Source organism: Rissa tridactyla, chromosome 5 (assembly GCF_028500815.1).
Source record: "Rissa tridactyla isolate bRisTri1 chromosome 5, bRisTri1.patW.cur.20221130, whole genome shotgun sequence".
NCBI classification, from domain to species: Eukaryota; Metazoa; Chordata; class Aves; order Charadriiformes; family Laridae; genus Rissa; species Rissa tridactyla.
Window position 1 is genome coordinate 38402265 of NC_071470.1, and position 21381 is coordinate 38423645.

A 21381-nucleotide genomic window follows, 5' to 3' on the forward strand; every position below is an offset into this window, starting at 1 on the left:
CAAAATATGATCTTGGAATAAGGTGCTTGCAGGCAGAAAGTCTGGAAGTACCCGCACTGCCCTTTTTCCCCCTGTCTTCCTTTGTTTTTACGAACCTGTTCCATAAATTGTCTCTGTTGACAAAATCACACTTATGTCAAGCGCTTGCCCGCTTAATTCTTCCACTTGTAGTTTTTCTTTCCTCTGGGCAGGGTTGTTTCTTAGCAGCTTTAAGCGCAAAGATGCCTATTTGTTAAGTCTTTCCTGGCTTCAAGCAGAGGAATTGAGACTCTTTAATATTCCTCTCTTCTGTGAGCTCTCTTCCGTGAACTTTCCTTCACTTGCCATCCTACTCCCATTTATCGATGCCTGCCTTGCTCACAGATTTCGTGCCCAGAGAGGGCCTGGGGTGTTCCTGTTGTGTCACACCAGACTGCCTGCTGCCTGCAGGGAAAAGGGTAAAGATGTGAAATAAAAGGAGGAGTTGGTGCTTCCACGCCTTTTGAGAAGTGATGGTTTTTGAAATACTCTCAGCCTGAAGTCTCTTGCTTGGAGAATAGATATGATGTGTCTAATGAAGCTGACTGTTTCCCACTTGAGTTGCCCACTGCCTGATCCAAAAGAGATTTGTTCCTTCTGAAGTGGGGCTTGTTCAGCTCACTTTAGTTAATAGGCAGCTGAAAAAGCAATACTTTTGCTTTTTTCCTAGCAGAAAACATCCTGCAGAGGATTTATTATTAATAATAAGCGGCTAAACCATGTCATCTTTGATAGCCAGGCATGTGCTATTAGCTGAACTCAGTGGTTTAGTCCTGTCCTATAACCTCCCTTTAACCTTGGTGCCAGCTGTGCCTATTTCACTGTTAATATTTGCACTTAATATTCCCACTTACTGCTTAATAACTGGGGATCAAGCCCTGTCTCGTCAAAATTAGGTGTTCTCTGGCACTCAGGCGCAGCAACATTGGCTCATTAGCTAGTACTTGGTTGAGCAGGGAGGGCTGTCACCACAGTGCCGAAAGGGAATTAAGGTGTGAAGAGCTGATTGTTGTTATGTGGCAGAGGTGAGCTGATGTAAGGTGTAGGTGGTGGTGTTTTGGGGAGTTTATTTTTCTGTTCCCTCTTTTCTGCACGTGTTGGACCACATCTGATGATCGGGTAAGGCAGCTCAGCTTGCTTACCTTGGCATAAAACTGCTCTCCCCAGCACAGCACCCTGTCCCGGCTGACGTTTTGGCAGCTTAGCAATGCCAGTTGGCCCGCTGTGGCTGACGCAGAGCCTGGCACAGGCGGCTGTGGGAACGTCTGGGGTGGGGAGGTGGAGGAGAAGGGAGCTCTCACCTTCTGGTGACAGTGGCCTGTGTGATCACCCAGCTCTGAGAACCCCACGTAACCCACCACAGAACTTCTCCCAGCTCTGGCTGGTGTCCTGACCGCCTTACTCTTGCCTCTTGGTAGGCTGAAATGAAAATGTGGAAAACAGATGTGACCTGACGATACTATCTTGTTTAACTATCTATATCCAGATGTTTCCAGCTTGTAGTGCTAATTTCCACTTACAGTCATCCAAGAGCTAAATCCAAGATGCTCGCTGCCTTCGTGTCTGGGAAGAGGAGTCAAACTAACCTTAGCGTTAGTCCTGTGATCCATTACTTTGCTCAATGCTACATCTCTTGCATCCGGCTAGGGCAAGACTGTCCATGCCCAAACTGTCATAAGCATCTAGAAATCTCCTTCCTGTAGTGAAGGTTTTTCTTCGTTAGTTGGATAAAAGTATTGAAAAGCAAGAGGAAGGAGAGGAGAGTAGTCTATTTTTGAGAGTAGTCTGTATTTCAGGATAAGTACTTTGTAAGGGCTTTTCATCATGTCCTTTTTTGAAGACAGTATGAATAACTTTCTCTAAGGGAAGGGATGTTCTTCCCTCGAGACTGCACATGCTTTTCTTAAATTTCATTGGCACGTGACCACTGAGCACTGAAGGACTCATATGAGTTTTTCTAACTCCGTTTGAAAGGCAAGCTGTTCTTTCAGAATCTGTATGACAAGAGATGCTGTAATCATGCTGCAGCGGTAATTGCATTTGTAATGTGAAAGACAGAACAGAGTCTAAAATTCTCATCCTTGACTGGCTCTGTCAGGACTCAAGGTAGTTAAAGAAAAAAAAAATGAACCCAAAACCAACAAACCCAACCATTGCTTTTGACATTTGAAATTGGTCTGGGCAAAACATTAGGAAACAACATACTCCAGGGGACAAGATGATCTAATACATCTGACTTTAAAGAAACATGCTCCTGTGGAAACTTGTTTCTGTGCCTATTCCAAAGTACTGGCTGCTGCCCTGATCTCTCCTGCCCCCCCATACCATCTCAGCGTAGTCAGCAAGTTCCAGTTAAACTTCTCTTCTGCCTTTTATTTTGGGCATGTACCTGAGTTAGCTCCATTCCTAAGTAACCAGCTCTTTGTCAGAAGAAAGGCTTCCAGGATGCTACTGGAAACTTATTGTCTGTTTCTGGAGGAAAAATGCATTCTTTTAAGTATGTTGTCCAAGATCTTGACTGTTCTAGGGCAGCTGAGGCTTCCTGCATTGGTTGACCTTCTTGGGATGAAGTTCCAGCCACCCACGTGCACCGTCTGCATTTAGCTTTAAGAAGGAGGTTTGGAGAACCAATCTGTGCCATAGGATTTCGCTATCACCCCTTTGTTGTTCCTTTGACGTTGCAGTTGTGATATATGACGATCTTTCACGTAGCAACAGCGATTTACAAGCAGAAGGCCTCTGCTGTTTAATGCTATTCAATTTTGAGGGGTGTGGAAAGGGGAGCTGGGCCAGAGAGAGCCGCAGCAGTCAGATGTCCCCAGCGCTGTGAGAAGTCATGGCTGGAGCTCAGCAGCTTGGGCTAGGGATGCTTCTGCGGTGGCAGATCCTCACTGGTCCTTCTGCCCTGACTGCAGATCAGACCCTTATGAAAATAGCTCTTTGGTACAAACACAGTGAAAGGGGCTTGGCATCCCAGGTGGATATGAGCTTGTTTGCATCTGAGTTACTCCAGGTTTTCCTTTAGTGTAAAGGTTTGGCATTCCGTGTTTGGCTGGCTTGAACACTAGGCTGATGCCCTTCATGCGTGTAATCGTAGGTGTGGCATGGCCTTTCCCAATAGGAGGTTGCTTATGAAGTTCCATTCCTCTTTCCTTGTGCTATATAAAGAATATAATAGACTATCTTTTCTGATTCTTGCTGGTTTGTTCAGGAGCAGGTGCCAGCACCCACCATGTATGAAGTGATACAGTAGAAGCTGTCTGGAATTGACTGTAGCCTCCTTTGTGCCTCTGAGGGATTTGACCTCCTTGAAAGGTTTCCATTTTTGTGAAATCCACGTGTAGCAACGAAACCTGAAAAAAATAAACCACCAGCTCCAGCAGACTGTCTCGTGTTGGTGCTTGGGTTTTAACTGGGGTGAATGCACTAGCATTATCGGCACCTCTTGACCACTGGTTTCCTGTTCTTCTGGAGGCCTGTACATGACTGTAGGAACAGCTCTTGCCTCCATCCTCCTGCCTCTTACGAAGCAAGTATTTCCAGTGTACTAAACTACGGAGAAAGAGGAAAAAGCACTCTGTGAGGTTGCCTCAGTTTGAGAGGGGCAAGTTTTCTGCTCCTTGTGCTCTCTGTTGTCTGTCCCAGCTAAGTCTCAAAACTTCTCACAGGCTTAGTATCTTAGGAGCAATCCTTTTAAAGAAAAAAGGGATACAGCCATTTTCCCCACCCTCCTCTATCCCTGGGGGAGCAGGAATGGTACTTTCTTTATCTAAAGACCTGCTACTTTTCTGAACTCATGCATTTTGCATGGCACACTGGATGAAATTCTTACATTTTGCTGGCTGCACCTCCTACTGACCTCTTCCCTCTTTCATTTTAAGTTGCAGAGATTGTTTTGTCGGGGTGCCACAGGCACTTAATATGCTTCTCCATCTCCCACATCCTGTTCTTGGCTCTGCCTCTGACCTCCTGCAGAGCGAAGGAGATGCTCTCCTCACATTTGTTACTCGCTTTTTCCTTTTGATGAAGCTTTTCAGGCCAGGGTGCATGTTTGCAGGACCGTCTGGATGTTTCGTGTTGTTGGAACTCGTGCGGTATGTGTCTTCTCTGCTTATTGTCTCCAAAAAGAGGGCCAGAAACATGCAGAGATCAAGACCCTGTCTGAACCTGAACTTATGGTATCATAAGTCTAACTGATGACCTTAGGTAGCTATACATAGTCACTCCAAAAAAAAATCTTTATAAATCAGCATTTACACTATAGAACTTCATGCAAGTTGATTGCAAAATCACTTAAAGTGCAACAGAACAAAAAATGTTAACTGTTACGAGGTTAAAGCTTTAAAGGTAGATAAGTACCTATCTAGAGGCCATGGAGGACTGGCGACTAGGAAGTTATGGCAAAATCATACCAGAGTCTTGTTTAGTCTTTGGGATACGGCCTCGGTGTCTCAGGACCATCCTTTGCACTCCTATTTTTTGTTGTTCATCTCTTCTTCCTAATAGAAGGACACAAGGACATGCAATAATGCCACAGAAGAGCATATGTGCCCGGGTGCTGAAGGCATGTCTTTGGCATGTCAGCACATGGGAGTATCTGTATGGAAACTGACACTTGTGGAGATGAGAACCATCCCAACTGAAGTCAAAGCAGATGGGACGCGCAGACTGAACCAGCCCGTCTAGTTTATGCTTTATTAATTAGACGTGTTATCGGAGTCATCTGTATTTTCTTTCCTTTTCTCTTTCCGAACCAGTTCTTCTGCTTCTTCGCCCGCAGAGGTACTAATGAGGAGCGCAGTTTGAATCTTTAAGACTTGCGTGGCAGTGCTTGTCTGCCATGGTTTATACTAATGCTGTAAAAACTTTGGGGTAAGAACTTAGTGGAGCTTTATGAGCTGTGGGTATCATAATTTTTGGAGTTGATGGTACTGCCCTGGTAGCACATCCTGCCCCTGCATGATATCGGTGTTTGTAAACACTTCCACACCATGTGTTGAGCTATGCTGCTACTTGCTGTAGAATGCTTAAAAACTTACATGGATCGAAAAGGTGACTGGATAAACTCATGGAAGGAAAGTGCAAAGATCCTTGGGCAGAAGCAGTCTATGCTGGAGATGGGGAAGTGTTCTGGGGAGAAAATGGCACGTGCTGGTGTTCATCTGACCTTGCTTCCTACAGTTGGTGCTGATTGCTGTTGGAGGTATTGAATTACAGGCATCTTAGATGTTATCTGTCTTGCTTATTTGGACAGTCTCAGACTGTAACTATACGTGCTAATTTTTTAGAGTTTCCTGAGTACTTTGGAGCTTAAAGCACTCATCTGGGAGCTGGAAATTGAAGTTTCCCCATATTTCCTTTGGATTTCTAGCCACCAGTGGGTTAATATCTGCATCCTCAATGGCAGGGCCCTTATCTGTATATGGAGGGTGAAGTGGATTGTAAAACCCTTCAACTGTGGTGTGCCCGTGTCTCATGTGGGAGATGGCAAAACCTCCTAAAGCCAACCTGTACCTGAGTATCTGCCTTTGGGACAGGTGGAGCTGTTTTACAGCTGCCATTTGGCAAGATAAAGGGGATAAAGCTGCCGTTTGGTGAGATAAAGTCTGTGGATTTGCTTTATGTCTAACACTCTTCCAGAAATTACTCGTTCACTGAATGAACCGCAGGATCATCCCTGCACAAATCGGGGGGGAAATGGCTGTTAAGGATCGGTTTGTCAGCTGACTTGGATATTGCACAGATCCCTTCCCTTTACAGCAGGACAAGATGATGACCGTGCACATACATGCAGCATATGTTATCCTGGAAGTCCCTTTCTCAGGCGTGGCATGCCTTTGTGCATGCACAGCATCTACCATGTTAATAAGATGCTGGTGTCTTATATCAGCTAGTTAATTGGGTCCCTCGGTGCAGGGATGTTTCCTGCTGCTGCATCCTCTTTCTAAAGCTATACATCTACCTTGGGTACTTCACTACTGATGAAGATAAGTGATGCTGAGCTATCTGCCATGCCCGAAGCCAGCGGAGGTTAAATCGCAGATAAACCTTTGGGATTGCTTTGAGGCTTGGGGGGATGCACATGCTGAGAGTGCTACTGGAGTCATTTTAATTGTGGTGTGTTTATCACGCTTACTGTAAACACAGCAGGAGATTGCTGCTTCTTTGGAGCCTGAAAGCTGTGCATCACCCTGCAACTGTGTATTGGTCCTAGAAAGCTATGGGGCACAGGGATGCCCTGGTTGAGATCTCAGCTGCGTTGTTTCCAGATAAGGATGAAATCTCTCTGGGTCCTGTGCTTCCTCCTCAACTTGTGCCAAACTTAAGTTATTTTGTAACACAATTTTGTAGGCTGATTCCTCCTCCTGAAAGCAAGCAGCCCTGTTGCTAGGGGAGGAGGGGGGGAAACCTCAAGAATAGTAGTCTTCATCGGTCCAACACTGTAGATAACATTGAGTCACTGCTGAAAGCCTCAAAGCAAAGCAGATGTTCAGTTTCTAGTGACTAAGTATTAAAGGTACCAGATGAGCAAAGTTTTAGCTAAAGTATTTAATTTGTGGTTGGTAACTGAGACAAAGCATGAGCAAACAAGGTGTAATGCAAAAATGGGCTTCTTTTCTGTCTTAGAATCGCCTGCATATTTTCCTGAAAACTATTTTCCATTTTTTTCCCTTTTTTTAAATAGGTCTTTCCGGCTTGACTCATTTTCACTGTAATTGTAACCTTTAGTTCTGGGTGGGAAGGCAATTATTTTGCAAGACATGAGACCAGTGGTAGGGTGAGTGGGCTTTTATTGCTGCCTCTGTCATCTCACTGTTTGATAAGTCGCTTCTCAAGGAGTGTCTTGTGTCTGTGAAGTTGGGGATAATTATACTTACTCTCAAAAATTAGGAAACTGGACTTAATGGTGCATCTGCTTAGCCTTACTTTTGAATTCATGAATGAATATAAAAATTTGAATCTGAATGTGACTCTCATACAGCTGTTAGCCTTTGAGTAAGAGATAATTTTTGAAGACTTATGATCTTAAAAAAAAAAAATATTAAAATAAGATCAGAACTGTGATCCCAGAAACCTGGGCTCTGCAGGCAGCCGACACTGAAAGCTCCTTGAGATGCTTCTGGTTTAAGTATCAGGTTCCCATTCCTTTGATCATTGGCGAGAAACCTGCAGCACTGTCTGGCTGTTTGAAGCACAAGTGCTGTGTCCCTCCTTGCCACTCAGAACTGAGCATCCATGCAGATTTATTGTTGGAACACAAAAGGGAAGGATTTGTGTCCTGGTCCCTCATCTCATCAGTGTGTGCAGTGTGAGTGCTTGTCAGTTCCTCAAGTTCAACGAATATCGTAATATCCAAAGAGTATCTGACGTAAAACACACAAAAATTCCTGAGAAAGAGGACCATGGCCAGAACTTCCCTCCTACCTAATTCCATTAATCACTATGCAATATACTTTTTGGTGTAGTGATTTACATGTTTGGCTACTTAGCATTGTACAACATCAGGGAAGGACAGAAAAGACCATGGACTGACTAGGCTGCCCTGCCTGGTATGTGAGAAGTGGATTTGGACTACTGAGCCCAAGTGTGAGCTTAAGCCAGAGCTCCATCACACTGGTCTTGCAGGATTTAGCTGTTCTTGTTGGCAAGTTCTAGGTGGTTTCTATTAAGAAAAAGGACTTTCGGATCTCTTCTGAGGGTGCTTCCCTTTGTAGGCTTTCTCAGGAGCCTGTATGCAGAACACTTAAATCTTCCATCCCACTTAAGGGAAGAGGGGCAGATACCAAACCTTGTTGGCACCTTATTTCACTTAATTCTTGCCTTTAATTGTTCTTGATTGGGCTTTTAAGAGAGTCTCTGCCAAAATCAAGAAGCTAAAAATTAAAATAATTATTGTGGTGATGGAAGCATCAAAGAGGCCATCGGGTTCCTGGTATATGCGCAGTGGAGAAAAGGAGCAGGCTGGGTTTGATTTGATCTCCTGAGACATGCTGGGCTCCAAGAGTTAATTTTGCCCCTGGATTCTCTCTCCATGATTAATCCATTTGTGCTGGAAGTAAATGGCAATTTCTTGCAGTAAGGATAGGCTTCACTACTGGAGAAAATGGTGTATATTTATCATCCATACAGCTCAAGCTGTCTGCGCCTCTTTTACTTGTTCATCTAAACTAAACTCTTTGGTGATGAGCTTGCCTGTATGATATCAGATTTCATAGTGACCTACAAGAATTTTTCTTTCTTGCATGTGCTGTTTCCCCGCAATTTCTACCACTGCAATAATCAAGCAGTATCCCTCAAGAAGACTGAATAGATAAATGTGAGATTCTCCACCTTTTTTGACCCAAAACTGTAAGTGCAGGTAGGAGATGGAGCAGCTCATCCTGGAAACCATTCCCAGGCACTTGATGGGTGAGAAAATATAATATATAATATATAATCATCAGGAGTGGTCAGCATGGGTTTACCAAGGGGAAGTCCTGTTTGACCAACTTGAGAAATTTCTAAAAGTGACTGCCTAGGAGATGAGGGGAGAGCAGTTGATATTGTCTGCCTGGACTTCAGCAAGGCTTTAGACCATGTCATCCATAAGATCCTTGTAGAGAAGCTTTTGATGTACAGACTGGATGAGCAGACAGTGAGGTGGATTGAAAACTGGCTGAATGATTGAGCCCACAGGGTGGTGACCAGTGGCATGAAGTCTACTAGGAGGCCAGTAACAAGCAGTGTACCCCAGGGGTCAATACCGGGTCCTGTCCTGTTTATCAGCTTCATTAATGATCTGGATGATAGGGCAGAGTGCACCCTCAGCAAGCTTGCTGGTGACACCAAACTGGTGTTTGACTGAGAAGAGTGGCTGATACTCCAGTGGGTCATGCTGCCATCCAGAGGGGCCTCACCAGGCTGGAGAAATGGGCCAACAGGAACCTCACAATGTTCAACAAGGAGAACTGCAAAGTCCTGCCCCTGGGGTGGGGGAAGGAACAACCCCAGGCACCAGTATGTGCTGAGGTCGCCCAGCTGGAAAGCAACTTGGCAGGAAAGGACCTGGGGGTCCTGGGGGACACCAAGTTGACCATGAGCCAGCAATGTGCCCTTGAGGCAAAGGTGGCCAGTGGTGTCCTGGGCTGTGTTAGACAAAGCATAGCCAGCAGGTGTGTGTGGGGTGATCCTTCTGCTCCGTGCAGCACTGGTGAGGCCACACTGGAGCACTGTGTCCGGTGTTGGGCTCCCTGGTGGAAGAGAGGTGTGGACAGACTGGAGAGAATCCAGCAAAGGGCCACGAAGATGAGGAAGGGATTGGAGCATCTCTGCTATGAGGAAAGGCTGAGAGAGCTGGGACTGTTCAGCCTGGAGAAGAGAAGGCTCAGGAGGGTCTCATCAATGTCTGTAAATACCTGAAGGGATGATGGAAAGAGGACGGAGGTAGGCTCTTTCCAGACAGGACAAGGGGCAATGGGCACAAACTGAGACAGAAGAGGGTCCCCCTGAATGTCAGGAAACACCTTTTCACTGTGAGTGTGACTGAGCACTGGGACAGGTTGCCCAGGGAGGTTGTGAAGTCTCCATTCTTGGAGATCTTCAAGATCTGGCTGCACATGGTCTTGGGTAACCAGCTCTGGGTGCCCCTAGTTGAGCAGTGGGAGTGGACCAGATGACGTCCAGAGATCCCTTCCAACGTCAACCACGCTGTGATTCTGAGACAGGGAGGTTGAGGTCCTCATGAGATACAGGGATGGGCTGAGCCCTCTGTAGGGGTATGACTATGTGTATAAATGCACCTAGATTTTGAATCCTATAGCACTATATGATCACATCTTCTTTGTTGTATAGAGCGCTGTATGTAATGTAAAATGGCTTAATAATTCTTCTCTTGCTGTTTTGGATTAATTCGTATCTTTATGCTGTGTGTTTTCTTTTGCTTGCTTCCTCCTTTCACCTTCCCAGATGTCTCCTCAGAGCAAACTTCCGTGACTCTTATTGTTCTGCTTGTTTTCGTTCCCCTTCTTGGGTAAATGTATTCTTTTTTTTCTAAGTGTGGTTTCCTAGAACTCTGTGAAATGCTCTTTCTTTTTTGATACATTTTGAAGTATTAGCTGCAAAAGAAAGGCGAGGGAATCCTAATTCAGGTGCCTTTCTTCCTTTATCTATTTTTCTTTTTTAAAGTGACTGTAGCCACAAATAAATAATGCTAATTTTTGCTGCCATCTGTGAACGCAGGACCAAGCTGTTTCAGAGTGGCATTTTTAGTGCTTGCTTTATCTGTTAAAGGAAGAAGAAAAAAAGCTCTTTGCATTAGCAGCAATAACCTATCTCCCACAAATTGTAGTCTGTGCTCCCATCCACCACTAAAACCCAAAGCAAACAAAGATTCGTGCAAAGACAGGAAGTGTTTTGGGTGTAATTGCCGGTAGATCTTTGCTTTCACAATTTTTGGTTTCACCCAAAAAGGCAGCCGAGCAGTGCTGCGGTTCACTTGGGTGGATTTATTATGAGTTCTCGCTGTGCTCTAATTTGACGTTTTTGGCAGCTCTGTGAGTTTTAAAACATCCTCTGTAAGAGTCTCCTGGCCACACTAAATGAAAATGTCCCATGGAGGGGAGGGAAGGGGCTGGTGTGGCAGCACGGGTGAGCTACGCCCTGATGACAGCCCTGCCTCCAGGCTCCATTTTTTTGGCCTTAAGCCTCCGTTTTCATAATCCTGCTCTGAACCCTCCCCTTCTGCATGGATCGGAGTTAGAGAACCCTCCAGTTTGACTAGATCAAACTGGGAAGCAGGTCTCTCCCATCACCTGAGCGAAGAGCAGTTGGCCTCAGCTATATCAGAAGCCCTCACCAGTATCAGGACCTGGTTTGGGGACTACTTTGCACGGTGAAAAAAAAAATCAAATCTTGAATATAGTCCAGAAAAACATGGAAGAGGTCTGGCTCCTGGAGCCATGTGTTGAATATCTAGGTGGTGCCACAATGCAACCCACATTGGGGGTGAGGTCTCCCTGTGAAGCCCTCATGGCTTTTTCTGGTGTGTTTATCTCTTGTTCATGTGAGTTTACCAAACCATAATTGGACTGTGATTTAGCATCAGGTCTTTAGGGAAGTTTGCCACAGCTATGTGTAACAGCATAATAAAAACGTAACTGCTTAGCTTTAATGTGTCAAAATGACTCATTTAAAATACCATACTGGAGATATGAGGGACTAGAAGATAAGTAAAATTTGCATTGGGAGGGAATACTGATTAATGGACCCACAGCTATAATTGGGGGGGAATATATCTTCCATTTCAGATGTGAAGAAGTGGCTTATCTGCCTGAAAACATTGTTTTTCTCCACTGTGCACCGAATCAGTTGGTCTGGCAGAAGTCAGCACTTGCCTGGATAGATGCATGTGAAGAATTCAGCTACTTAGCAATGCAATCTTATGCATTGTGCAACTTGAGCAATATATAAATTGCTTGAGTATTGATCCTGTTTCCATAATTCTTTCAAAGTAAAGCTTTGTCTCAAAAGCTTCAGTATTTCTGGTCTCATGATCTCCTATAGCACTTCACGAAGCGCATAGGTATTTTTCCCCTGTACCCCAGTCTGTAAGTAAATGATACTGCTCTCAGCTTCTCCAAATATTCTTTGCTTGCTATGTGTAATAATCCTGTTACAAATAACTGCTTTATTGAATCCTAGAGGCAGATGCCATCTGCATTTCTATATTATATGGAAGTTGAGGTCTAGCAGCTTAATGCATAGGCCTGCCCTTTTAAGAGGAAGAAATTGAGATTGAAGCTGGGAAAACATCTGTGTGTCTATAGCTAACACCCCCCTGCCCTTTCCCTATAACTAAACCCCCTTGTTTGAATATAGAGCAGCCACGTACATCTCCTCCTGTCCCGCAGGAGGCCAGGAAAGTGGCAGACAGACACGCAAAGGATTATTATATTTGATCAGGCTTTGAAATGGGCTGTAAATAAAGCCCTTGGTGTTTACTGGGCCATTAAACATTTATTAGCCTCTGTCCCAGTGTGTTGCTAGCACTGTAAATAACAGCTGTGATTAAAACGGAGAGCCGGGTCAGCAGTTGCCTTTTGCACTGATGTTTGTAAATGAAGAAACAGGTTGTGTAATTTTAAAAGCCTGGTTGGGGGAAGCATCTGCCCAGGTGCCTTGGAGAGAAGGGGCAGCCGAGCTGGCAGACTGGAGCTCCTCTTTATCACAAGGAAATGCTGAAATCTTAGGAAGTGGGAGAATTTTAACAACAATGAAAAAAGATTAGGGCCTGCCTAAAAAAAATTTATCTCTGCCTTTCCTAACAAAAATGCTTAATGTCCGTGGATCAGAATGGCTTTTGCATGTGAATTTAATGAGGTTGAAGGAGGGTTCATGCCTCTCCCCCCCACTGCCCCAAATAACCCCCCAGCTGCCCCCATGCTCAGCCATGCATGCCAGGCTCGCCAGGTCCGTGTGTTTCACTTGTCGGCATTTCCATTATCAGACTTTTATTTCCCTTTCACTCCCTCCCCAAGCTTTAACAGCGAGAGGAGAAGCATCGCCGCAGGGCTGAGACTGGGCTTGTGGGGTCTTAGCTGTGGCACCTGGTCGGGTGATAGGGTTTTTGAAAGGAGGAGTATGAAGGGATTACTCTGTATTGCTGGGAGTATCACAGCCTGGTGATTCATACTGCGGGCAATCCCTCTGAAGTCAATGAGATTCTAAAGCGTGTAAATCAGCATGGAATTTGTCATTTTCCTAGAAAAGTGGGGGATATTTGTTTTACTTGCATATGAATTACTTCTAATAAGACTCTCTAGAGATGACTGATCCTTCTAATCACACTGTTGCAGTCCCGAAGTTACTCTTGGTATCCTCTCGTTTTAAATAATTTTTAAAAAAAAACACTTGCGTGGGAAATACCTGTGGTTGCTGCCAGGCTGTGAAGCGTTGCTGGGAATGACTCAGGTGGGAGCGTGTCCTTGTGCGCTTGGGACCTGCAGTGTGAATGGAGAAAGGAGACAGTCTTGTTTTGACACTCTCTCATTCTGAGTCTCTGCAGTATTCCTGTTCCGTCATTTAGATGTTGTCAGGCTGAGGGATAATTAGAGGGAGCCTGTTTTGCTACAAAGCTGGATTAGGAGTCCACGTTGCTGTGAGCAAGCCTGGGTTACTTGTTGGGGAATGCAAAGAGATGGAGTGGGCGTCTGGAGAGCGTTGCTGCACCACGAGGGAGAAAACGCTCTACTGCTTCTTCCCCGTGTCTCAGAATATATCTCCTTTCTACAACAACTTAAAATAATGAAATTGATTTGCCCCTTTTATCACATACAAATATGAAAGCTGTGACTGCAATGCTTTGAGTTGGAGCAGGGATATCAAGTTCTTTCAGCAGTGCTCTGCAGCCTGGCAGTCTCCATCAGCTACACCGAGATGCTCATGGGCAAACCTGGAAGCTGCTGTCAGAACTCCCAGGCATCGGTTCAGCTGCCAGCTTTGCTGCTTGGGTGCGAGTGGGTGGTTTGGGTGCTGTGCACAGTGGCTTAGTCCCTATATGAGAGGGCTTTAATGCTCTAATAAAACACTTCAATAAAGAACATCAGTTTTTCACTTGCTTCAGGTGAGAGAATCATTAACTTTGGCCAAGATGTTCTACCAGCATAGGTGATTTTAGCTATTTGAGACTTGCCTTACCTTGTAAAAATGCATCTTGCCTGTTTATGCGTTGTGCGGCATGTGGAAAGTGTGGCGAGTTTTGATTGAAAATGAAATCTAAAACTGGGAGAAGTCCTACAGAAATTAACTTAGAAATTGAGTATATTTAACTGAATAATTGAGAAAATAACTGTGTCCCATTGAGGTGGTTGCCAAGGCAATAACTTGCTCATCTCTCCCCCAGCTTGATGAGATAGTTATTGTTTTCCTCTCCTCCTTACTAACATACCTACAACTCCAGAAGAGCCGCCTATCCGCTCCCACAGATGGTCTAACTGATACATGCCTAATTCTACCTTGGAGCCATTTTCATGAGCAGAGCGTAGCTTTGAAGGCACCTTCCCCTGTGTCAGGCCTCCAGAAGGGTCTGTGCAATTGAAAGGTTCGTCCCCTTTTTCTGTTGATGCTGGCTGGCGCAAGTGCTCTGCTCCTGCCCACAAACTTTGCCTTCTCTAGAAAAGGGAAAAGAAGGTTGTTTAAGGCAGCAGTCTAGATTTGAATGTAAAATCTGACACAACTGGAGAACTTCCAAGCTTTAGACCAAGTAATATATGTTGCTCATCCTCTCTGCAAAACACAACAGTTTAAGAATAACTATTTTTGTTTGTTATGCTCCTGGTGTATTAGCAGACTGCATAGCCTTGGGTTACTCCCTAAGTGGCCTGAGCTATGGGCTTCAGTCTTCTTGACTGTCTCCATGCCTTCTGCAGGTGTACCTGCAGCTGTGCTTGTAATACTTTGATAAACTTATATTATGTGGAGATTACGTTAGTGGCTGGGACAATCTCAGTTATATGGGACAGTCCCACTCATCCACAACAAAACCCAAGCAGTTGCGGCAGTAAAAAGGCCGTTTGCTTAATATGGCTGATCCGTGTGAAACGACTCGCTCGTCTTGGCACAAGCCATTAACTGGGTGTTTCTCTCTTACAGGGCGCATCGAGAATAACATTCAGCCTTAATAAGGATTGATTGTGTACTACTCATCATCGTCCCGGTTTGATACTAATTGGAAGAGCTTTGACTGTCGTGTTGGGGAGGTGAAAGGTTGAACGATCGTCCCTTTTAAGGTATAGTAGAAACATTAATGAGACGTTTTGGGTATGAAGCTAGTACTACGGTAGCCTACAGAGAATAGCAACCTTCAGAGGTGCTGAGGGTACAGCTTTCTCATGGATTCATATCTCTCAGTTTTACAACATCTACCTGGTGAAACCTGTGCTCCATCCTTCCCCTGTTTGATCTTCATGAGCGTTGTCTTCTTAGACTGGGGGACTGCCTTTGTTTTGATGCAAACTTTCATGAATCCGGTATTTTTTCGTTGTTTACTTGAAAGAATCTTTCATTTTTGAAGCTTTTAGTTTGTGCTGCAAGGCAGCACAATGAATATTTGCACTATTTTTGAAGAGGGCTTTTCTTAAGGTGTTTTTTTTTTTCTTGATTATACAAACCAGTATTAGGCTGAAATACACTGACATCTGCTATTGCCGTGGCACAGATGGGTGCATAATTCTGGCATGAGTGATGGGGAGAGGAAGGAGGGAGAGAGAAAAAATCCAGGGGTCCTTTTTGAGGAAAGGAAGGTCATGAAACAAGAAAGAAGGTTATGGAATAAGAAGGAACATTATTCAGGACGTTAGTGAATTAAAAAACAACATCCAGCAGGGGGGTTGTGGGCAGTTGTTCTGGTCAAAGTTCCTCCCATGGTCTGACTTGATGAAAAGTTTGAGGAATGCTTTAAAAAAAAAAATAATCTTACTGTTAGATTTCTTGTTTGTTATTTCAAAGGACTTTCCAACCAAAATGGATTTGATGCTAGGATAGTGTTGCTAGAGTAGCAAATTGAGATGTGTGTGTGAAACCTGGTGATTTTTATAAATGAGGTCTTTTTTTAAAGCATTTCTTGTTGCTGTGGCTTTCAAAAATTCAGCCTGTCTGGAGATGAAATTGGTGTATGTGGTTTGATAAATCCTTAATGCTTGCACATAGGGTCCTGCTGACACTGCGTGCTTCACAAATTTGGCCAATTTATGGTTTCATATAAAAATTCTTTGAACTCTTTGCAAACTTGGTGTGATACTTCTGTGCCAAACTGAAGCCAGTCATAACTTTTACGGATGACTAAATGCTTCCTTTTGAGTTTGTGTGTTACTTAGCAATGAGTTGCAGATCTCTTAGTGTATCTGTATGTACGTGTATGTACTTAATTGAATTTCATGTTGTGTTTTGCTAGTGTATTTTTTAGTCTGCTTGGTCACTTTTGATTTGGAGAAAACTTCTATTGAGGTCAATAGCTAATTTACTCAGAAGTGGGCAGTTGTCCTAGAAGAAGGACTTTGTCTTTAGTGCAAGCTTTCTCCATAGCCGATCCCAGAAAAGGATTAAGTTTGATGAGAGTAAAGTCAGAGATTCAGAAGAAATTTGCCTGTGATGCACAGCATAAACGTTAATACCCTAAACTCTTTTTAATATTCAGTTTTTGCTTGTATAAGAAAAGCCTTTTTAGAGAAGCAAGAGACTGATGAATATGTACAAATATCTGCCAAAATAACACAGGTCCTACTGTAATTCAGTGAATATGTAGGACAAACATGGTACCTGCACTCAGTCAGTATCTTTCTCAAAAAACTCTGTGGTCTGGATGTGCCTATCAAGGCTTCTTAAGTTGTCTGGAGGTGGAAGTGGGCAATTCAATGGCCAGCTGGAATCCTAAAGCCGTTCAGATCAGCAGGATGCACCTGAACTCACGTGAAGAGGAGCGGCTGTGGGCTGGTGCTTCGCTGTGGCCAGTGCTGTCTGATTTGACTAGCCAGTGTAAATGGTCTCAACAAAATCGGTTGCATGAGAGTGAGTTGTCTTGCACGATGAAGCCAGATGTGGACGTGACTCTGTTGGCTAGAGTGAAACAGTCCACCAGCACTTTCCTTCCACAGCAAAATCTTTTTGGAATAAGACAGCAAGGTCCACACACAGCTAAGGTCACGATGGGACTTGTTCTGCCATTTCAGGTAGTGTGGGCTGCTAGGCAGGATGCAAAGCTGGATGCTGGGGTACCGGAGGTGTCCGTCATACTGTGAGCCTCGTGGTTTTTGTGGGCTGCTGGAAAGTCATTTTGGGCTGAGTGGTTTTTCTCTCTAAAACTGGGGTTATAAAATAGCTGATGTCAGCTGGAAGGGTTTGAGCACCCTTTTATGCTTTTATGGGTGGCTTTTTAAGGTGTTTCATTATACATCCACTTAGTGATTCATGTCACAGGTCCAAAGCATTCAGATTTGGATTACGTGGGAGAAAACTAATACATGAATTCTATACAAAGCTGTCCACTCAGATGTATTGCTAGATTTCTGGGCTTTGTTTTCCCTGGTCATGTTCACTTGTCAGAAGTTACTGTCCTCTTTTTGTCATCCATTTCAGCAGTGTCGCACATTTAGTCTATCTCAGACTTAGCACGGGGTATAATGCTGGCAGACCAGGGTGTTTGCATTTGCAGAACGCAGTTAAGAAGACTTCAAAGTTTAGATCTGAAGCCTCGATTATATCCTAAAAGGTTCTGCATGTGTAATTGGAAACCTTGGGATCCCAGACTTCGTAGTGCTCCCAGGTCTGGTGGCTCCTCTGAGTAGAGGTCGCAGTGGTCTCAAATCAAAACTGGCTAAACTGAAAACATTGTGTTACTGGAGGAGGGGAAGGAGGGTGGGAGCTAGAAACAGACCCACTAGCAAACACTTGCCACCTCTCCCAAAAAGCATAAGTGAGAATCCTGCCTTTGCTAGGCAGGGATGATTGCACTGGCTTATTACTGCCTGATCTTCCAGGGCTTTGCTGTCTGTCCCAGCTTACCCTACTGGATAGGATGGTTTCACCAAGCCACGGTTGGGTTAGCCCAAGTTTTTCCACCATAATTATATTCATGATCCCAACAGGTTTACGAGAAGGGTAGATTGGAAGCATCCCAAGTGATGTGCAAAACTTGCAATGAGAACAAGGGCGGGCTCATCTCCCTGAGCCTTGGGCCACCAAGCTTGTTTTAGGCTTGCCTAAACAGTTGTCTTTAGAGGAATTGAGGGCACTCTTTGAAAACGCTGTGCTGTTTCAGTGCTACACTAGCAGTAAAGGATGTGGCATGGGGTCAGCTTTGTAGGAAATTCAGCTTTCAAAATCTGCAGAGAAGCTGCCGCCAGCACCAACCCATCAGCGGGTCAGAAGCTGCATTTTTAGGATTATTGCCAAGAGACGTTTCTTGGAAACTCTTCCGCATGCAGTGCGAACAGCAGGACAGGAGGTCTTGATTTGAACTCTAGATGATAAAACCACAGAGGTTTTGGCAGGGCTGCATGTTTGGATGCTTGTTCTTGGCCTTTCTCATTTGAGTGTATAGGTGAACCCCTGCCTGGGCTGGCTCAGAAACTTCCATCTGACTTTGTAGCAAGCTGAATTTTCCACTGCATAGGAAAGTTTTTTGGGAGTGAAACAACTCTCTATTTTTTTGGATGGAATTCTCCAACCCACTGGCTACACCCATTCTATTTTTCTGAATCAAAGTAGTGCTGAACCTACCCTGCAGGGTCATTAATATTTCTTAAAGCTGATGTTCTTCTTCCGTGTTTGTCCTCCCTGACGTGTAGTCTTCCTGCTCGCGTTACCTCTTGGCTCATAAGAGGGAATGGTAGTGTAGGTCACCTGCCTGCCTGTGAGTCACCAAGACTCTCGATTGACTAAAACCTGTTTGTTTTTTTTCTGGTAAATCTCATTTTGGACAGAAGGGGAGAGGGGGGAATAGATCTGTAATCTCTGACTAGATCCAGCACCAATTTCTTCAGTAGGAATCCCTAAGCACTGCTGCAGTGGAAGTAACACTGATCATTATTATTTACCTTTAAATTCCCCCAAAATGCTTTCAGTTCCCAGTAGAGGTTTGGAGGCTCACAATGTACGACAAGACATGCTGTTCTTGGAAGGTGAGTTACATACTCACGTCTTGGGGTGTATGAGCATGCAGACAGCAGCAATGTGTGGAGATTTGGTTTCTGCTGCCCCAGCTGCTGTGGTGGAACTTCAGAAAAATAAATGGAAAATGGACAGAGCTGTGGATGTAGCCTGGAGCGGCAATTAGTCTTTAGCCTGGGTCAGACTTTCCTTGGTCTTTTTTCTGTATAGATTCCCCATCGCTTTCTCTGTATCCTGTCCTGCTTTTCAGGAAACTTTGAAATTTCTGTAGAGAAAGGAGGAAAAATCTCTTCCTTACTGCAAGCATCTTTTTTGGAAATCCCTGTGAGAGCAGTTTGTCAGAAAACGTTGGAGGAATTGGAGAGCTGAGCCTAGCAAAGCCAAGCTGCGCTTGAATGCCCCCTTGGTTTGAGCTCATTCGCATCAGCAAGGTGCAGTGGGAGCAGAAATCTTTTTATTGGCGACTGTACAGAATAAGAATGAGAATTTCCCAAAGGCTAAGCTTCCTCACAAAGTTTTGGTCTCTGAGGAGGCCCTGAGAAAAGCAGATACACTGGGAAGTTGGTAACTCCAGACGAGTATGTGCATGCACCGGTGTGCATACCCACATGTATGTACACAGAACGCTTTTCCAAATAGCCTAGAACCTGAGAAAATGGAGATAAAATCAAAAGACAATTGAAGTTAATTATGTTTTGAAGGCAGTTGGAGATTGGTTGAAATCTTGTGGGGTTTCTGAGCCCTCCCAGTGCAATTTCAGGCTGAGTGTGGGGAGGAAAGTTTTGTTGCTGTGGTTGTTAGTGCCTCAGTTGTCATTGTCACCTACTGCTGGTGTCAGGTGATGATGGCTTTTGGGTTATGGATGACACAGATGTCACCACCGAAACACAGTTATCTTCTCACTGCAAATTGTTCTTTTTGTCACTTGGCTGTGTGCTATATGTATCCTTTCATGGTGGAGGAAGCTTACCCTTGCACTTTAAACTGCACAGCACAAATTTGGATTCAATATAAGTTTTGGCTTTAGATTAAAAAACAACAAAAAACCATTTTGACATGTGACTGAACTTCGTTGCTCTTCTTCCACCCACGTACTTTCCCCTTTCTTTTCATCCTCACCGCAAACTGGCCTGCATTTTGTGTTTTGGGCAATGGTGAAGTTGCTAGCCTGACTTTGAACTTAAGGGGAAAAAAAAGCCAAATTCCAAGAAGTCTTGGGTATTTCCTTTGTAGAGGAGTTGGGATGTGACTGAACTCTTACAAATGCCAAATATTGAACATCAAACTCAGGAGTTTACAGGTGAGCTGGTATGGAGTAGCTGAATTAGAAATCCACTGTGATGGTTAAATGTCTTGTTTTCTATAATGTAATCTTGAGAAACAACAGGAAAAGCCTTGCTTTAACCCTAGAAGAACCAAAATCTTTAGAGATCTAGGAGTGGGAGATCACAAAATACATGTGTGAAAAAACTGTATGGGACAGTTTTTCATGACATGCCCTTCTGCACCTGTGTGAATTTAAGCCAAGAAGTGCTCCGCCAACTTCAGAATTTTGTCTGACCTAACCTTTGGGTCTACAAACACGTAATGAAGTGCCATCAAATGCATTATGTGAAATTGCACTGCACATTTTTTCGTATGTTCATACGAGTATTTGTTCAGAATTAGACTTCACCAGGAGAAGCACGTGATTCTATTCAAAAGATAACACATACTTGGTTTTATTCCCTTAAGATGGAAGATCTTTCTTCAAAGAATCATGAATAAAACAAGGCAGTGCCTCATAGCGGGTATTAAGGAAAAAAAATAAATAAAAAAATTCTTTGGAATGGTCTTTCCCTCTGGCATCTTTATTTGGGTTCTGCAATCAGTAATTCAAAGGAGGTTTTGTGGAAAGGAGAGGCAAGATGCAGGAGTTGATATGACTTCCCCAAGGGTGAGAACTTCTAGAGCTGGTACCTGAACATTAATCTCTCTAATCCCAGCTCAGCATTTCGCTGAGAGATCATTATTCTGTTTGATTAATCGGCACAATGCCTCTAAAGCCATAATGCTACATATGCATTGAAGAGTCCTACTGCAAGTCCTTGTTTGGTTATCTGGGAGTCATTTGCTATCCCTGACACCTTTTTGCTTGAACTTTGCCTATGAGGAAGTATTCCCTAGTCCTTGGTTGGTCTTACTCTGATCTGATCATCAGTGCTGATGTATTGCTAGTGTTTCTTGGGGAACGTTGTTTTCAGTAGGGACAAAGAGTTCTTAGTGCAAAAATTAGCTAAAATGCTCATGTTTGGTAGGTACGGATGCAATTGTGGTGATGACAATGTCATTCATGGTTTTCATATAATGATGAGTAAAGTGCTGTGTTCTTAAGCTTAGTTTCCTAAAGATGGGAGAGCAGTAACAGAACACAGCCTGCATTTATCAGCCCCTCTATCCCAAATAGCCTTTTTAACCCTTGAGCAATTTCAGCCACATTTGAGAAACTTCAGAGTCCTCAAATCTTGCAAGTTCTGTGAAAACTGAGTAGCAGAGAGGATGAGTGGAGAGATCATAAGACTTCACAGGCTTGATGGTGAGTCCGCAGCGTAAATTTGCTTCTTGCTTGCCACTAGGTAATCTATATTTGATTTGTAGCATGATGCCAACTCCCCAGTTGAGGTCATGGTATTACCAAAGCCTCACGTGTGATACTGGGCAGTCGTTCTGCCCCTCTGCCGC

At 44.1% G+C, this 21381-nt stretch overlaps 1 protein-coding gene across 2 annotated transcripts in view; it reads left to right on the forward strand.

Annotated features, from left to right (window-relative positions):
- PTPRA (protein tyrosine phosphatase receptor type A) overlaps window positions 1-21381 on the forward strand; it is a 125824-nt gene that overhangs the window by 13496 nt on the left and 90947 nt on the right. For both annotated transcript variants that reach the window (XM_054202219.1, XM_054202215.1), the window contains exon 2: window positions 14647-14783. The gene's annotated coding sequence lies outside the window, so the exon portion shown is untranslated. The remainder of the gene's footprint in view (window positions 1-14646; window positions 14784-21381) is intronic.